This window comes from Sycon ciliatum, chromosome 2 (assembly GCF_964019385.1).
Source record: "Sycon ciliatum chromosome 2, ocSycCili1.1, whole genome shotgun sequence".
Lineage (NCBI taxonomy): Eukaryota > Metazoa > Porifera > Calcarea > Leucosolenida > Sycettidae > Sycon > Sycon ciliatum.
This window is the reverse complement of record NC_088644.1, coordinates 18,608,154-18,621,651: the sequence shown is the minus strand read 5'-3', so window position 1 is coordinate 18,621,651 and position 13,498 is coordinate 18,608,154. Positions and strand designations below refer to the sequence as shown.

Below are 13,498 nucleotides of genomic sequence, written 5' to 3'. Positions count from 1 at the left end.
TGCACAAATGGTCAAAAATTCACCATTTCTCACCTTTCCGACTATTCACAGCTGCAACATGGACAGTGACCACTGTGAATTCCTGCAGTACGCACACAAAGGGTAGTGCACGACAGCAATGACACAGGTGTCAATGTCGACCTGCCCAGGGCTGCTGAACCCTGAAAATTTCGGGCTTTTTGCCCGTACATTCGGACTTGGAACTCAGGCCAGTTACAGGAAGGTCAAATTTTCTGGGGCACTGCCTACGAGTACAAGCCGCCTACTAGCAAACCAAAAATCTAAACAATAGATGACTTGCACAAAGATCCGAGCCGCGAGTGAGACGGGGCAAGTGCACCCTGTGCACCCAGGCTACACTGCGGGCACCCTACAGTACACCGTCTGTAGTGTACTTTTTTTGTCAGCATGAATGAACGGTGCACGGCATGTACATGATGTACATGTACATGATCAGTACCGTCACTGTCTTCACGACTTCAGCAGCTCATGAGTCATGTGCACTTGTAGGGTTAGTGGAAGTACATGACTGTATTATGTGAAGAGAAGCCAGGCGTCCAAACCAACCCAAAATACTCTTGCCATATTTTTCGGTGAAATAGTTATAAAAAATGTGTCTTACTAAACAACAGTGAGCATAGAAGCAACCTCGATGCACCCAATAATATGGCATCCGGGAACAGCAAGTGTTGCACGAGGATCCCAAGAACACGTCAAGTTCCATGCTACCCGCCGCCATCAAAAGAACGAAGGATAACTGTGCTAGCCTAGTTCATATTCAATGTAACGCTATCGGTACGGGATATAGGAGCCTGTTGGGAAGGCGTGGGTGAGCTGTTAAAATCTTGTACGGTTCGCACAGCACAACATACATACAGCAATTATTGCGACGGTTAACGTCGATGGACGAGAGTCATAAAGCACAGTTCATGGGGTTGACGTTTCTGGGCTTCCTTTCCGAAAGGAAATTTTTATTTCTTCTCTAATAAAGCAGAATCATGCTGATTATACCAGTCTGTTATGAAGACAAGAAAGCAGCCATGGACATTGTGCCACACTAAAGGAACGACAGGTAAAAGATAAAGCACTTCATCTGAAAACTCAAGGACTATCCATAAATACAGCAAATGATAATCCTAGCCTGGTAATGTCCAACTCCGTCATGTGAGCCATTCGGTGGGAAGCATAATGTTCGAAATGCTGAAATTTGAACAGTTGCAGGTGTGTTCGTCGCCATACAATGCCATCGCCAGTTCACATTCGAAATGTAGCCATTTTTACGCTTGTGTCCCTGTACACGGCATGGAAGGCTGAACAGATTCAACTCTTCCATCGCTTCCTGATCTGTACAGTAGTGCGGTCGCGTTCCCGTTCCTGACACTCACATCCGTCTCCGCTAACCAGCATCATGAGCACTTCAATGGTTCCCGCCGCTCCTTCCGTATCGTCCCAGCGCGCCCTGTCAAAATGTGAATTACTGTAGGCAACGGAGCCAGTATATGATGAAGGTGAATGCACTGTTTGATGATGCTCCAACAAATCCTTTCACCGTTGTATGGAATTTGTAAGAAGAGTAGTGGCTCAACTGTAGGTCCAACGCAGAAGGTACCTCACAGCGCAGTTCTGTTACGTCCACAATAATGAACATACTCAGCAGACTGTGATGTGTATCAGACACACTCTGGCATTATTTGTTCCACATTCTCCCAGGAGGAGATGAAATGTAGTTCAATCATGTCTTTAGTACATGGGGTACCGTTGCCTCGTTGCAACTAAACAGGTATGCAAGTTACTTTCCCATGAGACCCAGCCGGAGCCGCATCGTCGTCATTACCAGCTAATCATGAAGAAGTATAATGTGACTTTCCACCACTCCCTGATTCAATCATAGTTTGCGAGCCTGCGCCGAACTGCTTTCTCACTAGAGCCAGGCATCGGATACATTATGGCTTCAGTAAGGTTTACAATGCTATGTCTCTGGCCTAGATCCAAGCCTAGATACAGCTGCTCAGAGTAAGGGCTGATGAAATGTTCATATCGGAACAAGTGAGACTTCAACAGTAGCTAGTACACATTAGGCCTGAGGACTTCGCAGCGTTTCTCCAGCACACTTGTTCTCTCCTTCAACTCAGATACTACTTGAAGTACTACTAAACGCCATCTGGCTCTCATACTCAGTCCTTCCACCCTTCATTTTCGTGGTTTAGGCTTCCACTCGTCACTCGGCAGGTTCCTGGCCTCTCCGCAGTCTGTCCTCAGGAGAGGGTCGCTCTGGAGCTAGTGCAGCCGATTGAAAGGGAATCGAGTTCTTTCTCACACGTCCACAAACTTTCGTTGTGCTTGACTTCGCTTCCACTGCGGGAAAGACATTAGTAGTCACACTTCAGGACCACGACGTGCTTGTTGCAGCCTACACCAATGATACTAAAATAATATTCCCTCATTTTTCTGCCTCCCGCCCGGCCGGCTCGGAAAGGAACGTATGGAATGGGAGCCTCAGTTCCATCTCTCGTCTGCTAGTTCATTCAGGAGCGCAGCAGCGCTTCGGCATGACGATACAAGTCGAATCAAAACAACTCTACTCTCTAGCCAAAAAAACTAGCTCAGTGTTCTTCAGGCAAAAAGCGAAACTTCGAAAGTCACGAACTCAAAAGGTGGGGAAGTCAGAGTCAGAAGGTCCACTTGCCCCGTCTCGAACCCAGACAATCTTTGTGCAAGTCATCTATTCCTGCACCCATATTGCAGCTGGCCCTATTTCCCCACAGGTACATTGAAAAGAACAGGTGCACACAAATGGTCAAAAGTTCAACATTTCTCACCTTTCCGACTATTCCCAGCTGCAACATGGACAGTGACCGTCACGAATAGCTGCAATAGGCACACAAAGGGTAATGCACAACAGAAATGACACACATTGTCATAAACGACCTGCCCAGGGCTGCTGAACCCTGATAATATCCTATCTCCAAGTTTGGGGCTTTTTGTCCGTGCTTCCGGACTTGGGACTCAAGCCAGTTACAGCAGGGTCAAATATCCTGGGCAACTTCACACAAGTGCAAGCGGCTTACTAACATACCAAAAATCTAAGCAATTCTTGCACTCACATTGCAGCTGGGCTCATTTACACACACGTACATTGAAAGGAACAGTTGCGCACCAACAGTCAAAAATTCACCATTTCTCACCTTTCCGACTATTCACATGTGCAACACGGACAGTGAGCACCGTGAATTCCTGAAATAGCCACACAAAGGGTAGTGCACAACAGAAATGACACACATTGTTATAAATGACCTGCCCAGGGTGGCTTAAAACTGAAAATAACCTACCTCTAAGTTTGGGTTTTTTGCCCGTGCTTCCGCACTTGGAGCTCAAGGCAATCAAAGCAGGGTCAACCACCGTGAATTCTTGCAATTATGCTAACATGTCGGCCGGTGTTGAGGAAGGCCGTGGCGGACAGAAGTTGTGGCGAAGAGCCAAACAAATATGCAATCTTTCTAAGCCCGGCGCTCCGATTCCCGATCTGTGAAATGGACTTTGACGGCTACACGTGGTGTAGAGAAGGCCGCCTTGCTAGCTCGCCTCTTCTCTCAATATTCTTCACCACCTTCTTAGCCAACACACTGCATACGGCTAGCCAATGTCACGGTTGCGGAGTCATTCGAATTTCAATAATTTTAGAAGTACAATTAGTGTTCTTTGGACCCTATCAAGCGAGAGAACTGCATCTCACCTCGAAATTTGGTGTGTTCCACCAAATTTGGACCCATTTGCCGTGAAATTGCCCGTCACGCCTCAAATGACGTGCGCAGCTAATAGAGAGGCTAAGCTGCACATTATTTTGAGGTGACGCAAAAGTTGAGCTCACAGTATTTGGCTCGAGCGTCGAAAAACGACGCGAATGACCTGCAGCTCACTTCGAAAATTGGAGTTTTATCCGTCCGACCAGTCAAAAATCTACGACTATCCGTCGATCAGTAAACCCATCATATCTCAGTCATTTCTTGACCAAATTCCACGGGGTCTATCGCCGTTAGAAAACACCATGCTATCGTCTCGAACAATCGCCGAAGAGCTACGACGCTCCCTTGCAACGAAATTGTCTGCCGAAAGTAAATTCACGGAAATTGCGATTTTTCTGCGCTCGTGAACATTTCAAAGTCAGATTTTTCTTTTTTTGCATGACAGTTACGTCACCAAGCACATGCTCATGACGTAAAACCAAAAAAGTGTTCCGTACACAAAAATTCAAAGTCCAGCGATGGAGGAGAGTGAAATGGCGAGACAATTTGGATTCTGCCCGCAGATCTGGCGCTGGGGCAAGTTTGGCAAGTGGCGGCGCTTGACTTGTGGCTTTATAGATGTTGAATGTGGGCTCTGTGCATTCGTCGCGGAAGGACCTTTCCAGAAAGCATAAGATCCTGGAATTCGGCCAATGGAGACTAAAGTTATGATAATTTGAAGGTAAAAATAATTATTAATATGTCGTGAAATTGCAATTTTGGCCTTCGCAGCGATTTTGTCGGACGGATAAGGGTTAAAGGGGAAGTTAAGGCTAAAATCAAAATTTCACCAGTTGTAGTCTTTGGGGTGCTGAGTCGAATGGTCTTGGTCCGAGGAAGCTGAGACGCTCCCTTCCTACTTTATTCACAATCGAACTCGCGCACTTCCACCGAAACTGGGTGACTGCGCCCTACTAGATGGGGATTTGTATGCAAAATTTCACTAAAAGCGCCATTTCGTTCTTATAAAAGCACGGATGACCGCGATTGGCCCATATGTTAGAGTCTTTTGGACGCTGAGTCGACTGGTTTTGGTCCGAGAATGCTGCAATGCAGTGTTCCTCCTTTATTCCCAATCGAACATGGTTGAACAAGAGGTCACGTGCTCCTGCGTACACCAGTCGCCTGGTCGCCGTGCCAGCCTAGCACCTGCAGGGTACAACTTACAGCCTGTTTGGACCTTTTTTGGGTGCACTCCTGTCACTCTAGTTGAACTAGAGTTGAACCTTGGTGTGAAAGTTGTCATCATGTCATCTTTTTTAGCCAAATTTGACGTGAAATTGCCCGTTACATCGGAAACAACGGTTAAGATGCACGTTATTTACGATATGACGCGAAAGGTCAGCTCGCGTTATTTGGCACGCGCGTTGGAAAACAACACGAGTGTCCTGCAGCTCGCGTCGAAAATTGGAGTTTTACGCCAGATTTGACGTGAAATTGTGCGTCACGTCAGACATGATGCGAAAGTTCAGCTCGCGTTATTTGGCACGAGCGTCGAAAAACAACGCGAGTGACCTGCAGCTCAAGTCGAAATTTGGAGTTCTACGCCAAATTTGACGTGTAATAGCGCGTCACGTCGGAAATACCGTGCATCTTAGCCTCTCTATTATAGCTAATGCCTACTTTCGACGTGAGTGGTAGCTCTCTCGCGTTGTTTTCTAACGCGCGAGCCAAATATCGCCATAGGAACTTTCGCGTCACGTCGAAAATAGCGTGCAGCTTAACCTCTCTAGCGTGCCGAGTGTCTCAGCTTGCACTCACCGTACTGTCACTCCTTTACTTCTCCTGTCTCCTAATAACGGAGCTGTGAGCTTCAGCTGCGATTGAGAGAGGGATGGCGTCGCGTCGGTGACCATTCTGAGAGCAATGTGTAAACAACACCGAAAATCGCAAAGAAACAAAAATAATAATAATGGATATGTCTGGCGGGCCAAGTAAACGCTGCAGCAGATGCATCACACTCTACAAGAATTCCCATCAGCTTTCCTGGCAAACTGAATAAGCAGCTGGTGTTCGCAAGATGAGACGCTTTCACGGCTTACCCGAAAGAGAGAGAGAGAGACCAAGTCTTTGCGTTCGTCACTGAAGTAAAGACGAAAAGAGTTTCCTATCATCCTTGTGACCTTGCCATGTTCCGAAGAACCTGCTGCATGCACCGTTCTTGTACTGGCACAGTGGCTAACGACGTCATTGCCATTCCGTTACCAGGTTACCTCCGGATCAATCGGAGTGATGCCTACAGACAGTAGCTGCTCACACTCACAGTCACACATGTCATTGTGTGGTTTCAGGTGCAGCGACTTGCGCGTAGAATCTACTACTGTACTTTTGCCTCTCCTGAAACCATGGAAACTGCCCCCAATCCCTCGGACCCGTCTGAAGGTGATGACGCTGCCATGGATGCGGCTGAGAAGAATGATAATTATTATGGATCGTGAGTTGTTTGAGGTTGTGACGGAAGACGCACTAAATTTTGCGGAAGCAGAGACGTTTGATAAGCCAAATCTGGCCATCATTGCTGATGTGCTATTATTGGAGACTGTGCTTATATTACGGAGGATTAGCAAGACGAAATTCGCGTTCGCGTTCACTCTCCAAGGAAAGTCGAACTCAGTGACGGAATTCGCGTTATGAGAAGGATTAGCAAACAGAATTCGCACATGCGCATGACGTTGACACGACGGACATTGTGTACAGACAGTACAGCGTGGTAAATTTATGACTGCCCTGACACGAATCCGCGATTCGTGTTCCGACTACTTTTCCGAACGAAAAATGCGAAAGTTCGCTATCCAGTTCGCGTACTGAAAAATGTTTGCGAACGCGAACGCGAATTTCGTCTTGCTAATCCTCCGTATTAGAGATAATACGGTATGTAGGTTATTTGCACAGCACACAAAATAGCGATTCTAAGGATGCAGCAAATTTCGTGATTTGGCCCAAATCTGCAATTTTCTGCCAATAATTCCGCAAGCTCCTGGCAAGTTCGGCACTTTTCGCCGCATTTTGTTGTTGTTTTCTGCCGCAATTTATTGCGCCCGTTTTCGAGAATTTGTCGGCAAATTCCCACAGGGATAGTTTATTGAGCAGGAGTGGTGGTTTGTGCCGGTTTACCGATTGCAAGGTTCGACGTGCTTCTCGTGTGCTTCGGATAGGCCCCGTGTAATATGCCGGCATTTTTTTTAGCATTTTCGGTACAATCCGCAAACCCAGCAATTATTTGGGCTGCTGATGCAGCATTTTGGGGGAAACGGAGCACTTGGCCGTTGTGTATCAAGATTGAGAGAAGAAAAACTTCCCAAACAAGAACGTCACTTCCGCATTCCGTGGGTTAGCTTCTTGTTGAGTAGTTTATGAATTGTTTCCCATGGCAACTCGAGCAAGCCTCTTAGTTAAGTCTTATTGAGTATTTTCTGACTCCCTGGTTTTGACGGCGTGTGCTGAGGATTACAAAAAAGTGAGCATTTCCGAGCATTTTCGGCAAGGTATGGGAGCATTTTCGGCAAGGTTTACGAGAATTTCCCAAAAGCATTTTCGGCAAAGTTTCGGGCATATTACACCGGGGCCTAGCTTCGGACGGCAGTCCTCAGTCAGTCAAGTGTCGGCAGCGCGAGTTCCAACCTGAGGAGCAGCCATCTTTTTTTTTCGGATATTACCGCCGACGTCGCAATATCCTAGTTTCGCAGGTGTGGCCGAGCAGTTTAGGAAGCCTAGCGTATGAGCTGCAAAGCGCGTGGCATGGTTTTTCTGTGAAAGCCGCCTTCCATTAATGCATTGTGCTGCTGTATTCCGTCCAGAGATCGAGATGCATGGATGTATCGAAGCTGTGGCGAGTTTTGATGAACTCGTCGACGTATCCACACTTGAGTCTTCAATAAACATAATTATATGTACGACTCATAACCGTATTGCATTAGTATTCCTTCTTCGAGAGCAGGTCACGACTGATTTTCGTTCCTTCGTGTGCTAGCGGACCCCTGCGTGGTTTGCGTTTTGATGAGCCAGCGATTGCGGCTCGGTCGATCGGGTCGAGGTGTGAAGATCTACGGACGTCTGTCCGAGCCGAATCTGCCGGCGCACTGCCTGCTGTTCGCGCAGTCTAGAATCTTCTGAGTAGATCTACGTCTAGTGCTACTAGTTTGAGTGTCCGTAGGCTAGGCTGCATCTAATGCTAGCAGACGAGCAATTACTTCCCAACCAGGTGATTGTCGTTGTCTGGTGGAATTCTCTAGCTCTGTACAGAAGTCACCGTGCCACGTGCTAACTACGTGTGAGTAGCTGATTGGCCCATTTCAAAGTTCACACCAGACCGCGATGTCCTTTCCATGCATTAGCGAGTGCTTTACACGATGAAGCGGTTGTATTGTTACTGGTACAGTGGTAGACCACGCGGCTAGCACTGCTAGACTGCCACGGGCAAGGGCCGTTGGACGGCTTCCGAGAATGTTAAAGGGGAAGTATACCCTAAAATCAAATTTTCACCAGTTGTAGTCTTCTGGGTGCTGAGTCGAATGGTCTTGGTCCGAGGAAGCTGCGACGCTCCCTTCCTACTTGAATCCCAATCGAACTCGCGCACTTCCACCGAAACTGGGTGACTGCGCCCTACTAGATGGGGATTTGTATGCAAAATGTCACTAAAAGCGCCATTTCGTTCTTATAAAAGCACGGATGACCGCGATTGGCCCATATGTTGTAGTCTTTTGGACGCTGAGTCGACTGGTTTTGGTCCGAAAAGGCTGCGATGCAGCGTTCCTCCTTTATTCCCAATCGAACATGGTTGAACAAGCGGTCACGTGCTCCTGCGTACACCAGTCAGCTGGTCACCGTGCCTGCAGGGTACAACTTACTAGCCTATTTGACCTTTTTTGGGTGCAGTCCTGTCACTCGAGTTGAACTCGAGTTGAACCTTGGTGTGAAAGTTGTCGCCTGCTGGCGCGGTGGCCAGGTGATTTGGGCACCCAGGAGCACGTGACCGCTTGTTCAACCATGTTCGATTGGGAATAAAGGAGGAACGCTGCATTGCAGCCTTTTCGGACCAAAACCAGTCGACTCAGCGTCCAAAAGACTACAACATATGGGCCAATCGCGGTCATCCGTGCTTTTATAAGAACGAAATGGCGCTTTTAGTGACATTTTGCATACAAATCCCCATCTAGTAGGGCGCAGTCACCCAGTTTCGGTTGAAGTGCGCGAGTTCGATTGGGATTCAAGTAGGAAGGGAGCGTCGCAGCTTCCTCGGACCAAGACCATTCGACTCAGCACCCAGAAGACTACAACTGGTGAAAATTTGATTTTAGGGTATACTTCCCCTTTAAGGTCAAAGTAAGTTCACGCTCGAAGAATGCTAGCAGCTGCATCCGCTCGCCAGCGAGGCCGGGTTGAATCAACTTACTAACTAATATTACTTTTTCCTTGTAGATCAAGAACATGTTTCATTATTCGTTGTTGTTTGGAAGGAAGCACGTAATGTCCTTCTTCTCTGTTTGCTTTCTTTGAGGCTAACCCGAGACACTGTAAAGCCGGCCAGCATTTGATAGGTGTGTACAGAGCAAAGATAAGATGTAGTCGATAGGCTTATTTTTGAAGGATTCCGACTATCGTGTGCAGGTTTCTCAACTGGAGCGCCACGGGGAGCGAAGAAGGTAAATTTTGGCCTTCATCTCTTTCACCACGTGTTGTGTATTCCTCGCGAACCATCTTTGCGCTTTACAGGAACACTCCTGCCCGCATAACAACATGTGGCGTCTTCGTGTGGGTCCGCAGTAAATGTAAAACACTGTCCTGTGATGATTCAGCCCTGTCTTCTGTTGTCTTTCTCTTTTTCTTTGCAGCCAAGGAGTGTATCAAGAGGCTTGATGCGCATGCGCGGTGCGACGGCGGCACACTTCTGGCTGCATCTTTTTACATTTCCCAAGAGGTAAGAATTTCCTTTGTTGACTATCATTCTTATGTCGTAAGGGGATTCTGGTGTCCTAGTTGACCACCTTATTGAATCGTGAATAGGATGCACCTCCACTTTCTCCTTCACTCTTGCCAACTAGCAGTTCAACAAGCACACGATTATCTACTAACAAGCGTTATTTCTGTTGTTTTGTAGGAAAACATGTTGCTGTGTACCGCTAGCTATTGCGGACACTGGGATTGCCCTGCGGGTGCGCCACTCATATCACCTTGTCGGTCACAAACACCTGCTACGCTGTCGTACCGTCTGGATGTTTTGCGGCCAGAACCTTTGAACTCCAGGTATCCATCGCTGGAAGGGGTGCTCTCCTTTCGTTCAGGTACAGTACCCATGTTGGATCAGTTTTACTACAATGCCTTTGTCCGTGTTTTCACTGCTCCTTCCTAGCTGCATTTTGCATTTCTGGCATCGACGCCAAAATATAATTAATAGGATCTGGGCCATGAACCTGTAGTTTTTTATGAGTTTCCACTCAAACCTATCTATTTCCATTTGGGAAGACAGCACAGGATGTGCGCTCTTACAACTCACTTCGCACTGCTGGTATTGCCTCTCATAAAAAAAGAGATTTGTTCGATTATATCGTGGCGCTGTTTCAGAAACCTAGCGACGGTTTGTTGCTCCACCTTGGGACCTATCTGTCCATACAGCTTATGTAGGTCTTGTGTTGTGTGTGTGTGTGTGGGGGGGGGGGGGGGGGGGGTATGATTCCGCCTGCTATTGCTTGGTGTTTATGGTTCCGTATCTCCTGTCGTGGTCCTGGAAATCCGGTCGAATGACCAGGGCCGGCGCCCTCAGTGTGTACAGAACGTTGCATGCAGTGTATAATTATATTGTTCGTATGCGTACTCTCGGCTTCATGGCCAGCGTCCTGGGCCGCTTGACCTCCGACCAGATTTCCAGGTGCATGACAGTAGTTAGGATAATGACATAGATCAACCGAAATCAGGAGCCTGTAAAATGTGCTAAATGTTTGCTTTTTATCATTTTATGCTTTTCTTTATCTGCTTTTCATGAGTTTCCAATAATCGCTACTAAACTGACTAATTTCTAAACCTAATATCGAGAGTACCTATACTGTAATGTTGATGGATACTCCACTGAACAGTAATATCTTAATCTAAAAGCTAATTATTTTATAAACCAAGGTAATAAGTTTAAAATGCTGCTGATCTTCGGCAGAAATATAACCTGAACCTAAAACTACAATATACGCCAAACAGTGAAGTAAATGCTGCTGATTTCCAGCAGATAGATTCGCTGGAGCTGACCTAATCCATACTAAATTTAGTTGCTAAAACTGCTATTCGAACTAACCATACAGTGAAGTTAATAAGAACTATGGCTAAAATTCCAATCAGAACTAATTGATTAACATAGGAATACTCATAAGAAGGAGGGAAACTTGGTAACTGCATGAGCTGTATGGGCAATAACTCCATGGCAATAGAATTTTTCGCCATCTCCCGAGATGGTCGTGAATCCTGGCTTCAAAGCAACCAATAGTGCAATGAAATTCTGCCAATTCAATGTTCGCCATGATCCATTGTGGTTGCGACATCCTGTGCTATCTCTCTTGTGTACTTTCCCTGTGGTTCACGTACTTTTGTGGATGACCTATTAGTTGCAGATGTCCTTTTCAGCTGGATGAGTGTAATGCTTGTTTGGTATCACATAATCCTAATGTTCTGCATTTCTCTCTTTGTTCCCTTCCAATGACCACATGGGCATGGGAGAGTGTATTCCAGGATGCAGGACTGCAATAACATGCTCTCTCAATGGTGGCCGTGTTTGTGAGCCATCTGTCACTCAGTGTGCACAGGTAGGCAGCTTCGTGGTGTATATGTGTTAGACTCGGTAGGCAGTCGGGAGTCAGGTATGCAGTCTAAATCCTGAAACAGTCGGACGGTATGCCCCTACAGCATCTATAGATAGTGTACTTACTCCGTTAACAAAAACTTCGTGATGGAATTTTGAGGGGCTGATTTGGGCACAAACTGCCGTGAAATGAGTCGCAATCACTTTCTTGGCCTTACCTGGTATGCCATGACAAAGGTAGGATGCAAGGAAAGCGACCTTTCACAACAAGCCGAGCGGAATCGATGGTTGCGTTGTGGAAACATAGGTGATGACAGTCATGGCAAGCAAAACTGAAATACCACTTCTCCGAGGGGATATTGCGCTGCTTGGCCTCTCTACCACTTTAGCACTGAGTAAGTTGGAGAGTGATAGAGAGCGATAAAACGGAGCTGCGAACCCACATAATGAGCGAGTGAACAAAGAGCTGCTCCGATCGCACGGCTCAGTGTAAATAATTCTGAACTCAAGTTCTTGTTCAACCTGCGCAAAGCCCAGATTCGAATGCTGATGACCATGCATTCTTTCAGAAGTCTGCAGTCCAATGCCAGTCTCTTGGCTAAAGAAAGTCAACTGGACTTTCTAGCCGCTGCCGTTCAGTGCTGGTATCCATTAGAGAAAATAGAATCAGTTTGGCTGTGCCTTTACTCCTCGTTCCCCGCGGAGTTCTGGAGAGCGAAGATGAAACCAGGGAGTCATAAAATATTTTTTCACGGCTCCGTGGTGGAAACGAGTAATCGCCATCGTGGCGGATCATGCAGCTTGAAAGCCAACTTCAGGGCTAGTACTTGTACAGAAACACGTGGGCGCCATCTTGGTTCACGTGACATGTGTCAGACCATGCTGTGTACAGGGAATCTTGCCGTACTTCGCGTCGACTCTGGCCTGTTCAAATCCACGCAAGTGAGCCACAGTTCTCTCTAGCAGGCTGAGATTTTGCAGGCACCGAGTTCAGATGTGGGCAAAGGGATTCACCGAAGGATTTTTTGATTTTCGCAATTTAGACCTCAAATAACACCCTAAAACTCGGTAAACGTGTCCCACCTCTAGGATCGTTTTGGCGAAATTCGCTTCGGTGAAAGTATGGAGCATCTCCTACTGAAAATTTTGAGCCATCGATTGTCAAAATCGGCTCATGTGGAGCTCACTTGTGTCGTTTTGAAGGACGCCGCGCCACGCGCGACTTGCGCTGGTTCTTTCACAAACGGAAGACACCTTCCAGTCAGAACTGCAGACTGTGACAGTGCAGTGCGCACGGCAAGGAAAAGAAGGAGACGTGCATTTTCCATTTGTTGCACTGTGTCCTTTGCTTTGCAAAATCTTGAGCTAGAGAGAAGACTGACTTACAATCTGATTCATCTAGGCTTCAGCGTGATGCACATATCCAGACCATAGGAAATATTGGGAAAGGAACCGGGAACCACGAGAATAATTTTTCTGGAGCGAATCCAATTATTACCATGGTTCCTTGTTCTTGAACACCGCGCTCCACATCGTCAATGTTCTGCGAGGTAAGGATTTCAGGACTACTGTCGGTTTGTTCGACCTCGGGGCGATCTGATCTACGTCCAGCTGGCCATGATACTGAGCCGAACTGGCCACTAGTTCGCTTCTTTCTCGACTCGGGATAATCAAGCCGGTCAGAGTGCGATTTCCTACCCTGGATGCGATCCATGGTGCGGACTGAAAATAGCTACTGAACACCTCCTTGTACAAGCAGTGACATACAAGACCGGTGGTGGATACAAACTGACAACAGGAAACCCTAACAGCACCCGCTCAGTCAAAGAAAGTCGAAGGGAAGCAGTTCGAACTAGTTCCAGCACCACCAAAAAATAAAACTATGATAAAAACTAGCACTTGCTCTTGTAGGTCAAAGACTGCACTGGCAAGTACA

The 13,498-nt window shown here is 47.0% G+C and overlaps 2 long non-coding RNA genes across 2 annotated transcripts; one reads left to right on the top strand and one right to left on the bottom strand.

The window, feature by feature from the left end:
* Positions 1-2,818: 2,818 nt before the first annotated feature.
* On the bottom strand, positions 2,819-5,903 carry LOC135810959 (uncharacterized). The gene is made up of 4 exons (XR_010552479.1): positions 5,825-5,903; positions 5,544-5,639; positions 3,186-3,234; positions 2,819-2,868 (listed from the first exon to the last, which is right to left on the bottom strand). It is a non-coding gene; the product is annotated as an uncharacterized LOC135810959 (long non-coding RNA).
* A 3,400-nt stretch (positions 5,904-9,303) lies between these two features.
* LOC135810779 (uncharacterized) lies at positions 9,304-9,968 on the top strand. Its single transcript, XR_010552385.1, has 3 exons — positions 9,304-9,424; positions 9,614-9,699; positions 9,880-9,968. It is a non-coding gene; the product is annotated as an uncharacterized LOC135810779 (long non-coding RNA).
* The last annotated feature ends 3,530 nt before the right edge of the window (positions 9,969-13,498 follow it).